The 18,420-nt window shown below is 41.5% G+C and overlaps 1 pseudogene; it reads right to left on the bottom strand.

The window, feature by feature from the left end:
• Window positions 1–1,457: 1,457 nt before the first annotated feature.
• On the bottom strand, window positions 1,458–9,872 carry LOC133074512 (pepsin B-like; annotated as a pseudogene).
• Between the last annotated feature and the right edge of the window lie 8,548 nt (window positions 9,873–18,420).

Below are 18,420 nucleotides of genomic sequence, written 5' to 3'. Positions count from 1 at the left end.
CCAGCCTCAGTTTCCAGACGCATCTGGTCCAGTGCACCTTGTGTCTGTTCTGGGGAGCTGTCTCTAGCTGTGACCCTCCCGGAGGATGCCAACCATCCAGAATCTCAGGAAGTCTTTGGTTAGAAACGGGAAGCCCATTTGCAGTTTGGTAGGGGATGCCCTCTCTGGGGCCGAGTTTGCCCCTTTCCCCTCCCCGCTGCCTCCTGCCTCCGGCGGGGGATGGGCTGGTCCACAGCCGGCTAGCTCTTCTCTGGTATTTGCTCAGTCCTTTGTTCCTAAGTAATGCTGCCCGCTCCTCTCCGTTCAGACCCCCCTTGCTGGTGGCTGCTAAGGGCGTCTGGGGAACTTTTCTGCTGGGAGTTACTTTTAGGCATGCAATCTGTGGGTTTTATTTATTTTTCCTCCCAGTTAGGTTGCCCTCTGAGATTTGAAAACTTCCCCCAGACCCGCCAGTGAGAGGGTTTCCTGGTGTTTGGAAACTTCCTCTATTAAGACTCCCTTCCCGGGATGGATCTCCATCCCTGACTCTTTTGTCTCTTTTTATCTTTTATATTTTGTCCTACCTCCTTTCGAAGACAATCAGCTGCTTTTCTGGGCATGTGATGTCCTCTGCTAGTGATCAGAAGTTGTTATGTGGAGTTTGTTCAGCGTTCACATGTTCTTTTGATGAATTTGTGGGGGAGAAAGTGGTCTCCCCATCCTATTCCTCCACCACCTTAGCTCCTCCTCTGGATCTGATTTTAACAATAACTACGTAATTGTCATTTGATGCCTCAGTTCTTTCCACTGTAAAATAAGATCGGGGCGTTAAACTCAAACGCTTTCAGGCCCAGGCAGGTAAATTGAATCTGTTAGGCAGCCTGAGAGTACATGTAGGGTATAATGGCCAAAAAAATGCGGTGAGTATTCAGATTCATGAAAACTGTACTGTTCTCCTCAAAAACAAACACACACAACAACTGTTTTCTGATCAGATTTGGCCATCAGAGCACCTGTTTAAAAAGCTCTAGTAGGTTTCTGTTTACTTAAAAATTCTTGAGTCATCAATTGCTATGGCTCACTTTCTTTTTTAAGAATGGAGAGAAAATCGTGATGGAGAAAAGAGTGCCAGGAGTGGTGAAAACCTCCAACCAGGGACCCTCATGCAGAAACCACCATCTCCTTGACACCCATTCTACGTGCAGCTAGATACCATGCCTCCTGTTCTCATCCATCAATTAACAGATCCCCCAACAGCTGTTGCTAACTTTCAAACTGGAATCAAATACTAAGTTGTTTATTACAAGGAACCTTGAAGATGTTTGAAGATTTCTGAGTTTATTAGTTTCATGAAGCTGTGAGTAAAGCTTTTGTGAGCTGAAGAAATCAGGGTTGTTTGAAATGTTGCCCTCACCCCAGAGGCATCAGGACAACTACAGAGTCCTCAGGGAGAGTGGAAATGGCTGCCTCACATTTCTCTAGGTGGAGAGGGCAAAGCCCACCTAGTTGTTGGCCATGTCGAAGACAGTAAAACTCCTTGAGGAAGACATCACCCAGAATCCACAGGGGCTCCCTGCTGGAGGAGAACAGTTCCCAGCATGCAGTAGTCATTGTTCTGAAGAGACAGCAGACAGGCCATCACCAGTGGCACTGCAGAGGCCTTGCCCCATGGAAATGTCCCCCACCCTATGTCCCATGACACCTGGGGGCCCCTAACTTCTTGTTCACCCTCAGTCCTGCCCCTTGGAAACACCCATAGGCGCCCAGATGCGAGCTGGGACACAGAACAGCCTCTGGGCCCATCTGAGCATATATGCAGGGATCCTGGGGCAAATACATACATTGAAGACATAGGCGGAGGGCAGCAGTGGGAGCTGGGACCCGCCGGTGGTGAAGGTGATGGTAGGCAGTCTCTCCACACAGTCGCAGCTTACCACAAACTGAGAGAGAAAAGGCAATGCTGCAGAACGCCTGGGACTGTGGGCCCAGAAAAAGGCCCAAGGCCCTCTTTTCCTGTGGGACTCTCTTCTCCACCATCCAGCAGAGACTGTTGCAGAGACTGGTAGGCCAGGCCTGACTCCCAAGCGCAACACTGACCAACCCTCTGGCTTCTTGATTCCTCCCTTAAACACACCTCAGCTCTTAGATTTTGGGAGTACAGATATGGTCATAAGGAGTTCGGCTTTTCTAGGACCAAATTCTAACCTCAAATCATAGAGAAAAGGCATGGGCACATATTTGTACAAGTATAGTCATACCCTCTCATGTCCACATGTGTATGCATCAGTCCATGTATTCATCTCTCTCTCTCTCTCTCTCTCTCTCTCTCTCTCTCTCTCTCACACACACACACACACACACACACACACACACACAGATATCTGCATGCAAGGAAAAGCAAACCAGATATGGGTACCAAGGGGAGCAGACATGGGGACAGAAGGCTATTCAGAGTAAAGCCCTAAGGTGCATTCCTAGCGAAGGAAGAAAACCAAGTGGAATGGAGAAGTGCACTGTGCCCTGACTCTATTTCATGCAAATGACAGCAGCCAGACTGAGCTGAAATGTGCTCCTAGAACCTACAATAGACAAGCAGCACCTCCTGACAACCACTCAGCGCAACCTCACAGTCTGGATGGAGTTAGCATTACTCCCTTTCCTTTCCCTTCTTTGCTTTGGAGGTTCAAGCTTTGTTTTCACCAGTTCTGTCCTGCCGGGGGTTTGCGTCCCCCACAACACTTCCTCCTCCCTCTCATGAACTCATGCTGTTGGGCTCCTATACTGAGGCCACCTGGATGTGCAGAGAAACCCTTGGCTTCTGGTTTCTCACATCACCATTCTCATTCTCCTGGGCTCCCTTTGCCTGCAGGAAGGAGGTCATGAACTGCTGGGGAACAGCCAGCAGGAAAGTCCCGGTATCCACAATGGCCTGGCAGCCTTCAGAACACTAACCAGTGGCCTGGTCATAATGGCAAACCTGACAGAGACACCAGCACAAAGAAAAAGTCAGGTGCCTCTTCTGCAAACATGATTCTTGTCCTCCTCTTATCACCCACCAGTTCAGGAGCTCTAACACTCTGCATCTTCCAGGAAGCAAGGCCACTCTATGACACATCTGTCCACATGATGCTACTGGGCCTTTGTGATTACTGGAATAATAGCCTCAGTCTTGGACTGGCGACCTCTCCAGTCCTTAGAAAGCAAAACTGTGCATGTCTTCTTTAATCTACTTGTGCCAGGTTTTTCCAGTGTCCCAGCAATTAGGACATACAACCTGTGAAACGAGCACAGGTAAATACTATTGGATTCAAAGAGAGATCACCATAGACTGGGCCTCCAGAAGAGGTTTTTGAGGAGATAGGAATTAATCCAGGCTCTGAAGTTTGCCTAAAGTTCAAATAATCACAGAGGAGAAGAGGGGTACACCAGGTGATACAAACAAAAGAAGCAAGAAAGTTATGACAAGGTGCAAGGACTTGATGACATCTATGCTTCAGATCAGGAAGTAGTGGGAAGGCTATATTGATAGGGAAGGCCTAGGTTTTATATGGTCTTTAATACAGAACCAAGGCATTTTGTCTTTAAACTTGCATGCAATGGAAAATACTTGGCAGCTTTAAGTGTAGAAGTAACAGACTCACGATCATGAATTTGGAGATCTGATAAGCTTGTGCTCAAATTTCAAAATTCATGAAATGTGTGACTTTGGATAACTTACTAACCTCTGAGCCTTGATTTCTCTCTACCTCTAGAATGCAATATGATGCTGACATCCTTATAGCATTATATATTCTTATATGCAATAGTATAGTGAAATATTTAGCATAATATCTGAAATATGGAAAACACCAGTGACAGCATTCAATTCAGTTCAGTTCAGTCACTCAGTTGTGTCCACCTATTTGAGACCCCGTGGACCACAACATGCCAGGCTTCCCTGCCCATCACCAACTGCCAGAGCTTACTCAAACTCATGTCCATCGAGTCAGTGATGTCATCCAACCATCTCATCCTCTGTCGTCCCCTTCTCTTCCCACCTTCAATCTTTCCCAGCATCAGGGTCTTTTTGAAAGAGTCAGTTCTTTGCATCAGGTGGCCAAAGTATTGGAGTTTCAGCTTCAGCATCAGTCCAATGAATATTCAGTACTGATTTCCTTTAGGATGGACTGGTTTGATCTCCTTGCATTCCAAGAAACTCTCAAGAGTCTTCTCCAACACCATGGTTCAAAACCAGATGGTCAATACCAAAGTCAGATTGATTATATTCTTTGCAGCCAAAGATGGAGAAGCTCTATATAGTCAGCAAAACAAGACTGGGAGCTGACTGTGGCTCAGATCATGAACTCCTGATTACAAAATTCAGAGTTAAATTGAAGAAAGTAGGGAAAACCACTAGACCATTCAGGTATGATCTAAATCAAATCCCTTATGATTATACAGTAGAAGTGACAAACAGATTCAAGGGATTAGATCTGACAGACAGAGAGCCTGAAGAACTATGGACGGAGTTTCATGACATTGTACAGCAGGCAGCGATCAAGACCATCCCCAAGAAAAAGTGACAGCATTACTCTTGCTGATGATGGAAGTGGGTAGAGATTATGCTGATGGGATAATGAGGCTTTAAGAACAAAGATGTTAATTCAGAGGGCCTAAGAATGACCAACCTGCTGGCATGGCAAAGTTCAGTGGCCAGTTCTAAAGGTTCAGTCAAGAGCTAGACGCCAGAATCTACTGGGCTCCAGGACCACCTCAGCCTGGAGGTTTGGTGATTCTTTAAGAAATCCATGTCATGAGAGGGATGGGCAATACTGTCATGCTGGGAGATTATGGGAGTGCCCATAATCCCTAGGAACTGTCCACTCTACGTAATCCTGGATGGCAATCTGCCAGTACAGCTCCCTGACACAGAACAGGGGTCCTGACAATCTCACCAGAACAGAGCTGAGTGTCCATGCCTCCCAGGATAAGCTCTCCACCATACTGATAAGGTGGCTGTCTGGGGAGAAAGGCCAAGTGCATGAGTCCTGCAGCACAGATGGGTCGGGTAGTTCCTCTCTCTCCTCCTCCCTTTCCTCTCTCCCTCAGACACAGAGGAACAGCAGAACAAGGGTACACTGGCCTCTCAGCTGCTCCGCAGACTCCACCTAGCTCAAGGTACTATAGAGAGGAGAATTCTCAGAGAAACACCCAAAATGTCAGAGACTTGGAAACACAGACTCCGTCATAAAGGAGAGGACAGGCACCTGAAAATAGACTATAAGAGTATCCCAGAGAGGCCTTCCCTGGACAGGGAGAGGATAAGAAGAAACCCCACTGAGAGTACCTGGGATGGGGCCTGACAGAGACCCCAAGTGTGCCATGATGGGGATGCTCCTATCGGGGTCAATTTGATAACTAGGTAATCTGAAGAGGTTCTAGGCCTCCTGTGTTTACTACCTGGGCCTGCCAGTCCTCAGAGTAAGCCATTTGGATCAGGTAACCTGAGGACCATGTGTTTAGGAATAAAGGATCAGGGAGTAAAGTTTGCCATGAAGTTTGAGTCCAGATGAAAAGTACTGGATTTCTGATCAAGATTTTTGAGCTGGAGTCTTGGCTTCATGCCTACCAGATACTGAACTTGTTTAATATTCACAACTTGTTTAAGCCTCCATTTCCTCACTGGCAAACTGGGGCCAATAGGATTTTTCAGATGTCATATGAAGTTATGGCTACAAGAATATTTTATAAAGCCAGAGGTGTTATTATAGTTATCACTTCACTTCTCTTCTCTTTATAGTAAATGCTCATGGAGCTTGTTCAATCATTCTACAGCTGTGCAAATCCAACACAGCAATCTCTGGATTTACTGAACAAATGTTGAAGGAGCATTGTTCATTTTTAATAAGAGAGTCATCATATGGCTAATATGGTCATTATGATAAATTCTTCCAGTGCATTTAAAATAAAATTCCCCCCAAAATGTAATTACAAATTTTCAGAAATATATGTGGGATTGTATATAGCACATTATACTCATTTTATCAGGAAACTTTTTTTTACCTGGGCTCTGTCTGATGTTGAGTTGTCCAAAGCCCCCACAGAGCCTCATTTGATGGGCCCTTCCCTGGACAAGGGTTCTTACCAAGAGGAGTAGAAGCTGAAGAAGGGTTGGGTCAGCTTGTCCTACTACAGCGTGTTCTGCATGACTGTTGGGTTGCCCCCCACCGCCAAGCTGGGGTAGGCCATTTCCATAATCCCATCAAAGTTTGAATAGTAGAAAAGGTCGCTGGGCTCATTCTCACTCAGGCCAAACTCATGGTTATCAATGACAATGTTCTGAGCCTGGAGTGAGCAGACAGAGAGCTTCACAATTCAGGTGGGTAAATTCTTTCAGACTTAGGTGCCCGGGGTCTGGGATCTAGAACCCCTCCCAGGAGAGGAAGTTGGTTTTTTTCATGCTGAGCTCAAACATGAGGGCAAGGGTGGAAAGGGAAAGGGCAACAACATCACTCAACCATGTGTATCCCAGAAAAAAAAAGATAGGTGTTGGGCAAGTAGAAGCAATCACTTTCTGGAGTTATAGTTTCCACATCCATTTACAGTGAAAGAATAGTTTTTTCCTATTCTCCTATTTCTTTTTCTATTTATAAAGCTAGTTTTATGCTCAACAATCCATGTGCAAGAACAATGGAGAACTTTGAGAATTAGACATGAGGAAATAAGAAAATAGTGAAAGGACAAGTCATCAAATATCCAAAGTGAAACTGTGTGGAAGACAGAGGGGGTTTATTCTAGGTGGTTCCAGGGGGCACAGTTAAGACTAGGAAGCAAAGTCAAAAGACACAGCAACCTTAACATCACATAAAGAGCTTTCGGCAGTCAGGACTGCTGTGGAAGCCTGTCTTGGGAGGAAGATTGAATTACATGGCCTTTGATATCCTTTGCACCTCTTAGCTTCTGGGGAGGTTGTACTAAATTAGTAATTATGGATTTGTCTGGAAACTTAAGGCTCTAGAAACTAGGGGGCAAACCACAGAGCCTCCACAGCTGTGAGAACATCACTCACAGTCACAGTGTCATATTCCAGGACCATACTCAGGCTTCCGCTCCCACAGGACAGCGTATAGGTTTGTCCATTGACACTGAAGGTGGAGGACTTGCTGGGGTTGAACTCACAGTAGTGTGAGTGGCTATAGGAAGATGAAATATTAGTGTCAGTCATTAATTCCCAAAATACTTGAAGACAACTTACCCTTGACAACCTGGGGTCATCAGACTATGGATGTGATAGGGCCTCAGCCTCAACAATTTTGTGCTGTAGACACACTATGTTGGCCACAGCAAAGCCTGTCCCCTTGGATAACATACATTGCCCAAATTCTCTCCAACCCACTGTCCCTGAGGGATGGATCTCTTCAAAAATGCCAGGAATTCCAGCCCATGGGAGAGAGCTGAGCGAAAGAACAAAGTAGAAAGGAATGGAAGCCTCATTCTGTGTCTGCTGTCTCTCCCTAGAACTGTCAGCACTTCTGAAATGTAGACCAAAGGCAAGACATCCAGATGTTCCCAACTTTAGCAGGAAGAGATAATGTTTATGCAGCAAGAACTCTGGACTTAGCAGTATAAGCCAGTGCTCAATTTGGATGCTGCCCCTCCCATTCAGGGGTGGTAGTGATGGTGGTGTACTCACAACAGGCCTCAGTCTGGCAGTAGGTGGACAGCACCCACAGGTTGGAGGAGCCCAAAGGGGTCAGGACCAGGAAATTTTCAGGTGGCATCCCAATGCTGATCTCCCCAAAGTAGAAAGACTGCAAAGAAAGGTTTGTCACCCTCATTAAGCAGCCAAGCCTTATCCAAAGGATGGGGAAGAAGTTGGCCCACTTGAAGTCACATTTTGCTCAAATGATTTCCTTGGGGAATAAGAGACTTCTCCCACCAATTCTCCTTTCCACCTGGAGTCAAATGTTCTCAGTATTCCACTTTTTTATCCCTGATTGCAAATCTTTGACTATCTAAGACCTGGTCTGGAAAGACAATATCCTCTTCCAAAATTGTTTTCTGCTTTGTAATATCAGACTACCCAAAGAAGAAGAAGAATCACTTTTTTCTCATTTCCCAGTGTCTATCCACTGTCCAGCTTTATGGACACATGCCTACATTCACACTTGCACACATACACACTAGTCTCCCCTTCTCTTCTAGTGTTAGATACTTTCACCACCATTCTCCTCCTTCCTGGTCACATACTTGCAAAGGGAGCTAGAGAGTCTAGAGTGAAAGGTAGCATGGAAAGAAGAGAAGTTTTATTAAGAGATAGTTTTAGTTCTAAGTGAATTGGGGTCAGTTGGGTCATTTGCCTGTCTCTAGTTCCTCTATCTGTAAAATGTGGCATTTGAAATAGGAGATCCATTAAAGTACCTTCCAGCTCTGAGACTCTATGTATGTTAAGATGCCTATGCAGATATTGTAGCCTCAAGAACATTCAAATAATTGCTCTAGGTTCCTGTAAATCTTTTCAGAAAAGGGAGATTATATACAGTGTGTGGAGCCACTGTATATTTTGCCTGGTGGACTTGCATATGTTTTCCTTCTTTCCCCTGCAGCTCATTGTTAGGATGTTCTTTCAGTCTCTTAATTGACTTGAACATTCCCAATATGAATCACTTTACTACACAGACAAGGCTGTAGAAGGATGAGCCAGTAATAAGAGGAAAGGAGGGAGGAAAGGAGGAAGAAAGAAGAGAGGAAAGAAAGAAAGAAGGGGAGCTACTGTACTATTAGCAGCCCTGCATGTGAGCTCAGTTGCATCTGACTCTTTGTAACCCCATGGACTATAGCCCATCAGCTCCTCTGTCCATGGGATTTTCCAGGCAAGAATATTGGAGTGGGTTATTTCCTTTTCTAGGGGATCTTCCTGACCCAGGGATCAAACCTGTCTCCTGCAGTTCCTGCACTGGCAGGCAGATTCTTTACCACTGAGTCACCTGAGAAGACCATACTATTAGCACCAACTTGTAACTTTCAGATACTTTCTATAGGAATGTGAAACTTAGGTTCAATAACTAGTACAAAATCAAAGCTAATGAGAGGCACAAATAAGTATTTAACAATGGTTATTAGCTGAGGGTCATGAATACCACATCCCACTTCACTTACATCCAGTTAGTTGGTGGAGGGCTCATAAGCAAGAGCATTAATACCAAAATGATACTTGGAAAATGGATCAACATTTGGGCGGTTCTTTAGGAATTTCTCCAGTATACCCTACTCCTCCTTTGCCTCTCAGATAGACTTGCCTTTTCTCAGGATGATTCTACAGAAGGTAGGGTAAACCAAACGAATGAGCTTCACACATCCCATCACAGCAGTCCCTTCAAGGACCTAACCTAGGGCTTCCAAACTTCTTCAGTACTCTACCCAAAAGAGCTTAGGAAATACTCCCAGATTTTAGCAATTTCTGACCACCACAGTCACTCAAGTATTTCCAGCATGGAAATACACTACACTATATATTTGGTTTTATACTTATAAATTGTTTCCAGAGGAGAAATGCCTGTTTCTCCCCAGTCCCTCCTGTAAGTTGAGGCAGGGATCATGCATCCTTTCTTCTTAAGCAACAACACACCCAACACACAATCTCTCTCTCTCTCTCTTTCTCTCTCTCTCTCTATCTATCTATCTCTCATACCATTCATTTAAGTCTTGACCCACAGCAGTGGCCCAACACCAGTTCATGATATCAAGGAACAATCTGACTGCCTTTCCAAGAGGCTTATGGAAGAAGTCCTTTGCTCTTCTCTAGGTTGTCATGCTCATTCACACAAATTCATGATGAAACTAAATCCCAATACACACCTTACCATGCCCTCTGAGAACTGTAGACAAACCAAGACCAAGACCAGTATCTTCATGGTGCTGATTTTCCACTGTCTAACAGCACACAGAACACAGTGGCAGACCCAAGGGTTGGGACACACAGAAGGAGGTTGGGTCTCTCTCTTATACCCTGATTTACCTTGTACTTTTCATTTCTAGGCACATGGGCTTTCCTATCTTTGTACCAGCTTGTGACCCTGCACATTCATGGATCCTGTTTGTTTTTCCCTCTGGCAAGTATCAAGGACTTTAATATCCACTTTGTAGCCAACTTAAAAAGCAATTAATGGCTTTGCTGAGGGGACCTAAAGATTGGGATGTGATAACTAACATAAAATGCATGGTGAACAAAGGATCCTGGTACTCTTGTCCACTGGGAAACGGCTGCTGGCAACTTCAGTTGGAACTGTGGAACAGTTTGCTCTTTGGCTTCAAGTGATGTGCTTTTTTGAGATTTACAGCCTACTCTCTACTTATTCTGCTCCTTTTCCTTCCTCTTCCCTTGATCAGTCTCACCTATAGCCTTCCATATAAGATTCTAATAGTCCATGACACAATATGCTCTTTATTTTTTTAGTTCATAAATTTACTGAATGCCTACTCTTGTCACTTCTCACTGAGCTCTGGGAGTACAAAGATAATTAAGAAATGGTCCTTGTATGTAAACATCCACATTCCTGCTGGAATAACTGATACACATTCAAATCATGAGGCTATGTGGCTTGAATGTTATCATTCCAGGCATTCAAATGGATGTTGAATGAATGAGAATGAAAATAACAGTATTCATAAAACAAGCAGAGAGGAAGTGATAGATCCTGGTAGGATTAAAAGGCTTCACAGAAGAGGTAACATTTGAATAACAATCTTACAGGAAGCTAGATGAAGAAGTAAGGGAAGTGGAAAAGCCATTGGAGGCAGAAGAAAAGCTTGAGCAATAACAAAGAAGGGTGAAGTTGTGCGAGGAGTTCAAAGAACATTAGGATGAATGAACGTAGCCAAGAAGAGCAATTCCTAATATGGCTCCTCACCAGCCAAGACACATCTAAAGGACCTGCACTGGATCTGCACAATTCTCATCATGCTAATTGTAGCTCAGAAAATTATTTTCAACTCAAGAAACCATTTTTGAAATGAAAAGGACTACAAAGGTAAAATAGGAAGTCTCCAGCCTATAATTATATTAAAGTAGTACCTTCAATATTTTAACTATTATTCTATCAAATTATTTATGATATGCCTCATAACATAACACCACACCAGAGTACCATGAGTGGAACTACTAGACTACAGTACTTGGTACCAATATAAGCATGATTGTATGGCATGTTGATGCATATTTATTTAAAGCATTCTGTTATTGCCTCAGTTGGTAATAAATGATTATCTGGAGGACAGCTCAAATATTTATTTTCAGAATTCTAAAGGTATTTTTTTCTACATATTCTACATATTTTTTTGTATAATTGGATAGACTATGTTAATTTTCTTTATAGACCAGCATGATTGTATAACCTATAGCCTTTGTAAAGTATTTTTATAATTCATATCTTTTTCATATATTAAGTGTAGTTTAAAAGTATGTAATTGATTGCTGTCCATAATTCTTTACTTTTTAAATTTTTTAAATATTTTTAAATTGTTTATACAATTTTTAAAGGTTACTTTCCACTTACAGTTATCACAAAATACTGGCTGCATTTCCCATGTTATATAAATATATCCTCAAGCCAATAGTTTGTATCTCTACTCTCCCATCCCTAAATTGCCCCTCACCCCCAACTGGTAACCACTGGTTTGTTCTCTAAAACTGTGAGTCTGCTTCTTTTTTGTTATATTATTATATTTTATTCTTTTAGATTCCACATATGAGTGATATCTTACTTACCTCCACATCCATCTATATTGCTGTAGATAGCAACATTTTATTCTTTTTATGGCTGAGTAGTATTCCACTATGTGGGTTTGTTTGTGTGTGTGTGTGCATGTATACATACATATATATAGCACATCTTCTTTATCCATTAATCTGTTGATGGGCACTTAGATTGTTTTCGTATCTAGGCAATTGTAAATGCTGCTATGAACATTGAGATACATGTTCATAATTCTTTTCAAACTAATGGGGTTTTTTCCAGATAAATACACAGGAATAGAACTGATGGGTCATATGGTAGTTCTATTTTAGTTTTTTGAGAAATCTCCATTCTGTTTTCCAGAGTGGCTACACAAATTTACATTCTTCTCAACAGTGTATAAAGGGTCCCTTTTCTCTACATCTTTTTGCCTACATTTATTATTTGGGTTCTCTTTGATGGTAGTCATTCTGAAACATGTGAGGTAATATCTCATTGAGGTCTTGATTTGCATTTCCGTGATGATTAGCAATGTTGAGCATCTTTTCCTGTGCCTGTTGGCTATCTGCATTTACTCTTTGAAAAAATGTCTATTAAGTTTTTCTGTCCATTTTTTAAATCTTTTTTTTATGTTGAGTTGTATGATCTGTTTAAATAGTTTGGATATTAATCCCTTGTCTGTCATATCATTTGCAAATATTTTCTCCCATTCAGTAGGTTGTCTTTCCATTTTGTCAATGGTTTACTTTGCTGTGCAAAAGCTTTTAAGTATAACTAGTTCCCATTTGCTTATCTTTGTTTTTTATTTCCTTTATTTAGGAAACAGATCCAGAAACTATTTCTGATTTATGTCAAAGAGTGTTCTATGTTTTCTTCTAGTATCCAGTATAGTACAGTATCCAGTCTTACATTTAGGTCTTCAATCCATTTTTAGGTCATTTTTCTATATAGTATTAGAAAAAGTTCTAATTTCATTCTTTTACGTGAAGCTATCCAGTTCTCCCCAGCACCACCTATTAAAGAAATTGTCTTCTGTCCACTACATAGTCTTGCCTCCTTTGTCACAGGTTGACTGACCATAGGTGCATGGGTTTATTTCTGGGCTCTCTCCTGTTCCGTGGATCCATGTGTCTATTTCTGCGCCAGAACCACCCTGTTTTGATTACTGTCGCTTTGCAGATAGTCTGAAGTCAGGGAGTCTCATTCCTCCAGCTCTGTTCTCTTCTCTCAAGATCGCGTTGGCTATTTGGGGTCTTTTGTGTTTTCATACAAATTTTTAAATTATTTGTTCTAGTTCTGAGAAAAACACCATTGGTATTTTGATAGTGATTGCATTAAATCCTTAGATGGCCTTGGGTGTTATGGTCACTTTAACAATACTGATTCTTCCAATCCAAGAAAATGGTGTATCTTTCCATCTGTGTAATCTTCGATTGCTTCATCAGCATCTTCTATTTTTCAGAGTACATGTCTTTAGTTTCCTTAAGTAGATTTATTCCTAGGTGTTTTATTCTTTTTATTGAAATGGTAAATAAGATTTCTTGTTCAATTTTTCTTTCTGATCTTTCATTGCTAATGTATAGAAATGCAACAGATTTTTGTGTATTAGTTTTGTATCTGCAACTTTATCAAGTTCATTGATGAGCTCTAGTCGTTTTCTGGTAGCATCTTCAGGATCTTCTATGTGCAGTATCAGGTCATCTGCAAACAATGACAGTTTTACTTCTGCTTTTCCAATTTGGATTACTTTTCTTTTTCTTCTCTGACTGCTGTGCCTAGAAGGCTTCCAAAAATATATTGAATAAAACTGGTGAGAGTGGGCATTCTTATCTTCCTCCTGATCTTACAGGAAATGCTTTCAGCTTTCACTACTGAGTATGATATTAGCTATGGGTTTTTCATAGATGGCCTTTATTACATTGAGGTATCATCCCTCTATGCCTACTCTCTGGAAAGTCTTTATCAAAAATGTATGTTGAATTTTTTCAAAAGCTTTTTCTATATCTTTTGAGATGATCATATGGTTTTTTATTCTTCAATTTGTTAATATGATGTGTCACATTGATTGGTTTGCAGATGATGAAAAATCCTTATATCCCTGGGATAAATCCTTCCTGATCATGGTGTCTGATCCTTTTAAAGTATTACTGGATTTGGTTTGCTAGTACTTTGTTGAGAATTTTTGTGTTTGTGTTCATCACAATTACAGCGATATTGACCTGTAATTTTCTTTTTTTATGGTATCTTGTCTGGCTTTGGTATCAGTGTAACACTAGCCTCATAGAATGAGTTGGGAAGCATTCTTCGCTCTCAATTTTTTGAAATAGTTTGAACAGGATAGGCATTAACTCTTCTCTAAATATTTGGTAGAGTCACCTATGAAGCCAATTGGTCCTGGGCTTTTTTTGTTGGGCGTTTTTTCTTATGGATTCAACTTCATTACCGTTAATTGATCTATCCATAGTTTCTGTTTATTTCTGGTTCAGTCTTGGGAGATTGCACCTTTCTAAAAATTTGTCCCTTTCTTCCAGGTTGTCCATTTTATTGGCATATAATTGTTCATGGTCGTCTTTTATGATCCTTTGTATTTCTGTGGTGTTGGCTGAAACATCTCCTTTTTCATTTCTGATTTTATTGGTTTGGGGCCTCTCCATTCTTTTCTTGATGAGTCAGGCTAAAGGTGTATCCATTTTCCTCATCTTTTCAAAGAATCAGTTTTTAGTTTCATTTATCTTTTCTATTGTTATTTTAAATTGTAGTTGATTTCTAGTCCAAAATTATTTACTTTTTAAAAAGTATGTGAAAATTTAATGAATTGACTCAGTTCAGTTCAGTCGCTCAGTCGCATCCAACTCATTGTGACCCCATGAACTGCAGCACACCAGGCTTCCCTGTTCATCACCAACTCTTGGAACTTACTCAAACTCATGTCTGTCACGTCGGTGATGCCATCCAATCACCTCATCCTTTGTCGTCCCCTTCTTCTCCCACCTTCAGTCTTTCCCAGCATCAGGGTCTTTTCCAATGAGTTGGTTCTTTGCATCAGGTGGCCAGAGTATTGGAGTTTCAGCTTCAGCATCAGTCCTTCCAATGAATATTCAGGACTGATCTCCTTTAGGATGGACTGGTTGGATCTCCTTGCAGTCCCAGGGACTCTCAAGAGTCTTCTCCAGCATCACAGTTCAAAAGCAAAAATTCTTTGGTGCTCAGCTTTCTTTATAGTCCAACTCTCACACCCATACATGACTACTGGAAAAACAATAGCTTTGACTAGATGGACCTTTGTTGGCAAAGTAATGTCTCTGCTTTTTAATATGCTGTCTAGATTGGTCACAGCTTTTCTTCCAAGGAGGAAGCGTCTTTTAATTTCATGGCTGCAATCACCATCTGCAGTGATTTTGGAGCCTCCAAAAATAAAGTCTCTCACTGTTTCCACTGTTTCCCCATCTATTTCCCATGAAGTGATGGGACCAGATGCCATGATCTTAGTTTTCTGAATGTTGAGCTTTAAGCCAACTTTTTCACTCTCCTCTTTCACTTTCATCAAGAGGCTCTTTAGTTCTTCTTCACTTTCTGCCATAAGTGTGGTGTCATCTGCATATCTGAGGTTATTGATATTTCTCCCAGCAATCTTGATTCCAGCTGTGCTTCATCCAGCCTGGCATTTTGCATGATGTACTCTGCATATAAGTTAAATAAGCAGGGTGACAATATACAGCCTTGATGTACTCCTTTTCCTGTCTGGAACCAGTCTGTTGTTCCATGTCCAGTTCTAACTGTTGCTTCCTGACCTGCATACAGATTTCTGAAGAGGCAGGTCAGGTGGTCTGGTATTCCCATCTCTTTCAGAATTTTCCAGTTTATATTGTGATCCATACAGTCAAAGGCTTTGGCATAGTCAATAAAGAGGACATTAAAGTTTTATTAATCTAGAGTATAATACACATAATACCTTCTATATGTCACTTATGCATAGTTTTTTGTTTTTATTTTTTAATGTATTTTTATTTATTTTCTTCTTAATTTATGTATTTGGCTGTCTCAGGTCTTAGTTGTAACATGCAGGATTTTTGTTGCAGTGAGCAGGCTTCTCTCTAGTTGTGGCATGTGGGTTCAGTAGTTGTAGCACATGGGTTTAGTTGCTCTGAAGCATGTGGGATCTTAGTTCCCCAAACAAGGATGAAACCCATATCCCCTGCATTACGAGGCAGATTCTTTTTTTTTTTTTTTTTTTTTTTATTAGTTGGAGGCTAATTACTTCACAACATTTCAGTGGGTTTTGTCATACATTGATATGAATCAGCCATGGAATGAGGCAGATTCTTAAACACCAGGCCACCAGGGAAATACCTATAAAGTCCCTATAGATTTTTAGATTGTAGCCTTTTGGAAGCGTTTAGTGAAAGAGGTCAGTTAGCAAAATGATTCTCTAGGAAAGTTGCAGTTGGCAGAGGGAAGTTGCTGGAACTTTGTCATGCTTCTACCCTAAAGCTTTTCACATATGCACAAATCCAAAGAAGTTTCCAATTTCACTTGTATGATTTAATGTTTCTTTATAGAAATAAATTCTTAAAGGAAAACTCAAGAGCTACAGAAGCTATGCTTATAATAATAACTCTCACTGAACATTAACTTTATACCAAGCACTTATTTCCTCTAATCATTGTAACAATTTTATGAGGTTAATTTAGCTTCCCCATGATCACATAGTCAATAAAAGGCAAAGCTAGGATTTCAACCAACAAAAGTCCGTCTAGTCAAAGCTACAGTTTTTCCAGTAGTCATGTATGGATGTGAGAGTTGGACTATAAAGAAAGCTGAGCACCAAAGAATTTATGCTTTTGAATTGTGGGGTTGGAGAACTCTTGAGAGTCCCTTGGACTGCAGGGAGATCCAACCAGTCCATCCTAAAGGAGATCAGTCCTGAATATTCATTGGAAGGACTGATGCTGAAGCTGAAACTCCAATACTTTGGCCACCTGATGCAAAGAACCAACTCATTGGAAAAGACCCTGATGCTGGGAAAGATTGAAGGCGGGAGAAGATGGGGACAACAAAGGATGGGATGGTTGGATGGCATCACCGACGTGATGGACATGAGTTTGGGAAGGCTGCCGGAGTTGGTGATGGACAGGGAAGCCGGGCGTGCTGCAGTCCATGGGGTCACAGAGAGTCAGACACGACTAAGCGGCTGAACTGAACTGAGGATTTCAAGTCTGGTTTGTCTGAACTCAGCTTCTGTCTAACCATGACTTCCTTTCCTAGGGCCTCTGTGTGCAGTCTCTTTGCTTTAATGTGCATGTAAGCATCAACTTGAATGATAATAACAGAGATATTTATATTTGATTTAATTTTTATTGAAAGGTAGTCTAATTCTCTCACACTCTTATTTTTCTTCCTGCCTCCATTTAAAAAGAAAAAAAAAAAAAAAAATGCAATCATGCATGCTGCTGCCACCTAGCGGCAATATTTCTAACTTAGAAAAACAGGTTTTAGAAATCTTGAAAGGAAACTTTTATGTGACTTCAAAATTCAAATTAGAAAGTGAGCAAAGTACAAAGCATCCGCAGGTCACTTTCCTAGGAAGATACAACTGGTACCTGCTCATTAGTCATGCCCCTGTCAGCCTGCACCTTGCCGCCTTCCTACCCATGTTAGACAGCCAAACTATCTGCTTGCCAGCAGTTCCTAAGACTTCTCCCACAACACATCTGTGTCTCTGGCTTCTTGTCAACCCACACACTCCAGGTGCACTCTATTACTGCACTTCAAATATCTTTGCAGAATGATATTAGTACCTAAGCTGTCTGCTTTCTCACACAAGTAAAACAATGTCTGCAAAGCACAGTGTGATCTCTTGAGTTCTCTCAGCTAATCATTTGAATGATTGTCTTGTCTCTCTCACTGATGTTAAAGTCTTGTAGGAACCTGATTCCTGACATACCACCTACTGCCCACAGCACAGTGGCTTCCATTCAAAAAAATCACTCAGAATTTTCCATCAAAGAGGGGAACATTACACAGGCTTCTGTCCCCTGTTAGGCAAAGGTTGCACATCACCTTCTCTCCATGGCATTGGAAGCTTTGGTATATTGCTTATCTAAGTATATGTTACCACTGAGTCCTTTGGTTATTATATGGTGCCATTTTTGAGGGCTTGAAAACTGAGATGTGTGAGGAAGATGCAAGGGTGAGGCTTTTATTTTGCCAGCAACGAACTGACTGTACGATCGTGAAATCATGAAATTTAGCCCATTCAGAGTGGACATTTCCAGACTGACTCTAGGACTTCACGTACAATGTAACTCTTCAGTTGTTAATTCATAATCATGTACCATTACTAGGGTACAATTATAAGTATTTAAGTTAATGGAGTACTTACAAACCACAGATATTGGGCAGGGGGAAGTAAGGTCCGAAAAGGCTATAACTTTAGAACTCACTGTTATTCTGCCCTCTTTTGATGTGTTGTATCATCCTACATGCAGAGATAAATACAATCCCTTCTCCAAAGTCACAATCTCCACTCTCCAGAGATTATAGTTTTCTTTCTAAAGACATTAATGAAAAAATTAGGAGTAGGTGGAAGCTATACTTCAGTGAAAAATTAAGGGTGAGCATCAAAGAAAATCAGCAGAAAATAGTCCCTTATTCCCACAAAGGAGGTCCCCAGTTGAGGGTAGTTAAGACTAGGGACATGAGTATGTCACCTGCAGACATTTCCAAT

Source organism: Dama dama, chromosome 20 (assembly GCF_033118175.1).
Source record: "Dama dama isolate Ldn47 chromosome 20, ASM3311817v1, whole genome shotgun sequence".
In the NCBI taxonomy this organism is placed as follows: Eukaryota; Metazoa; Chordata; class Mammalia; order Artiodactyla; family Cervidae; genus Dama; species Dama dama.
This window is presented reverse-complemented; position numbering and strand designations above follow the sequence as displayed.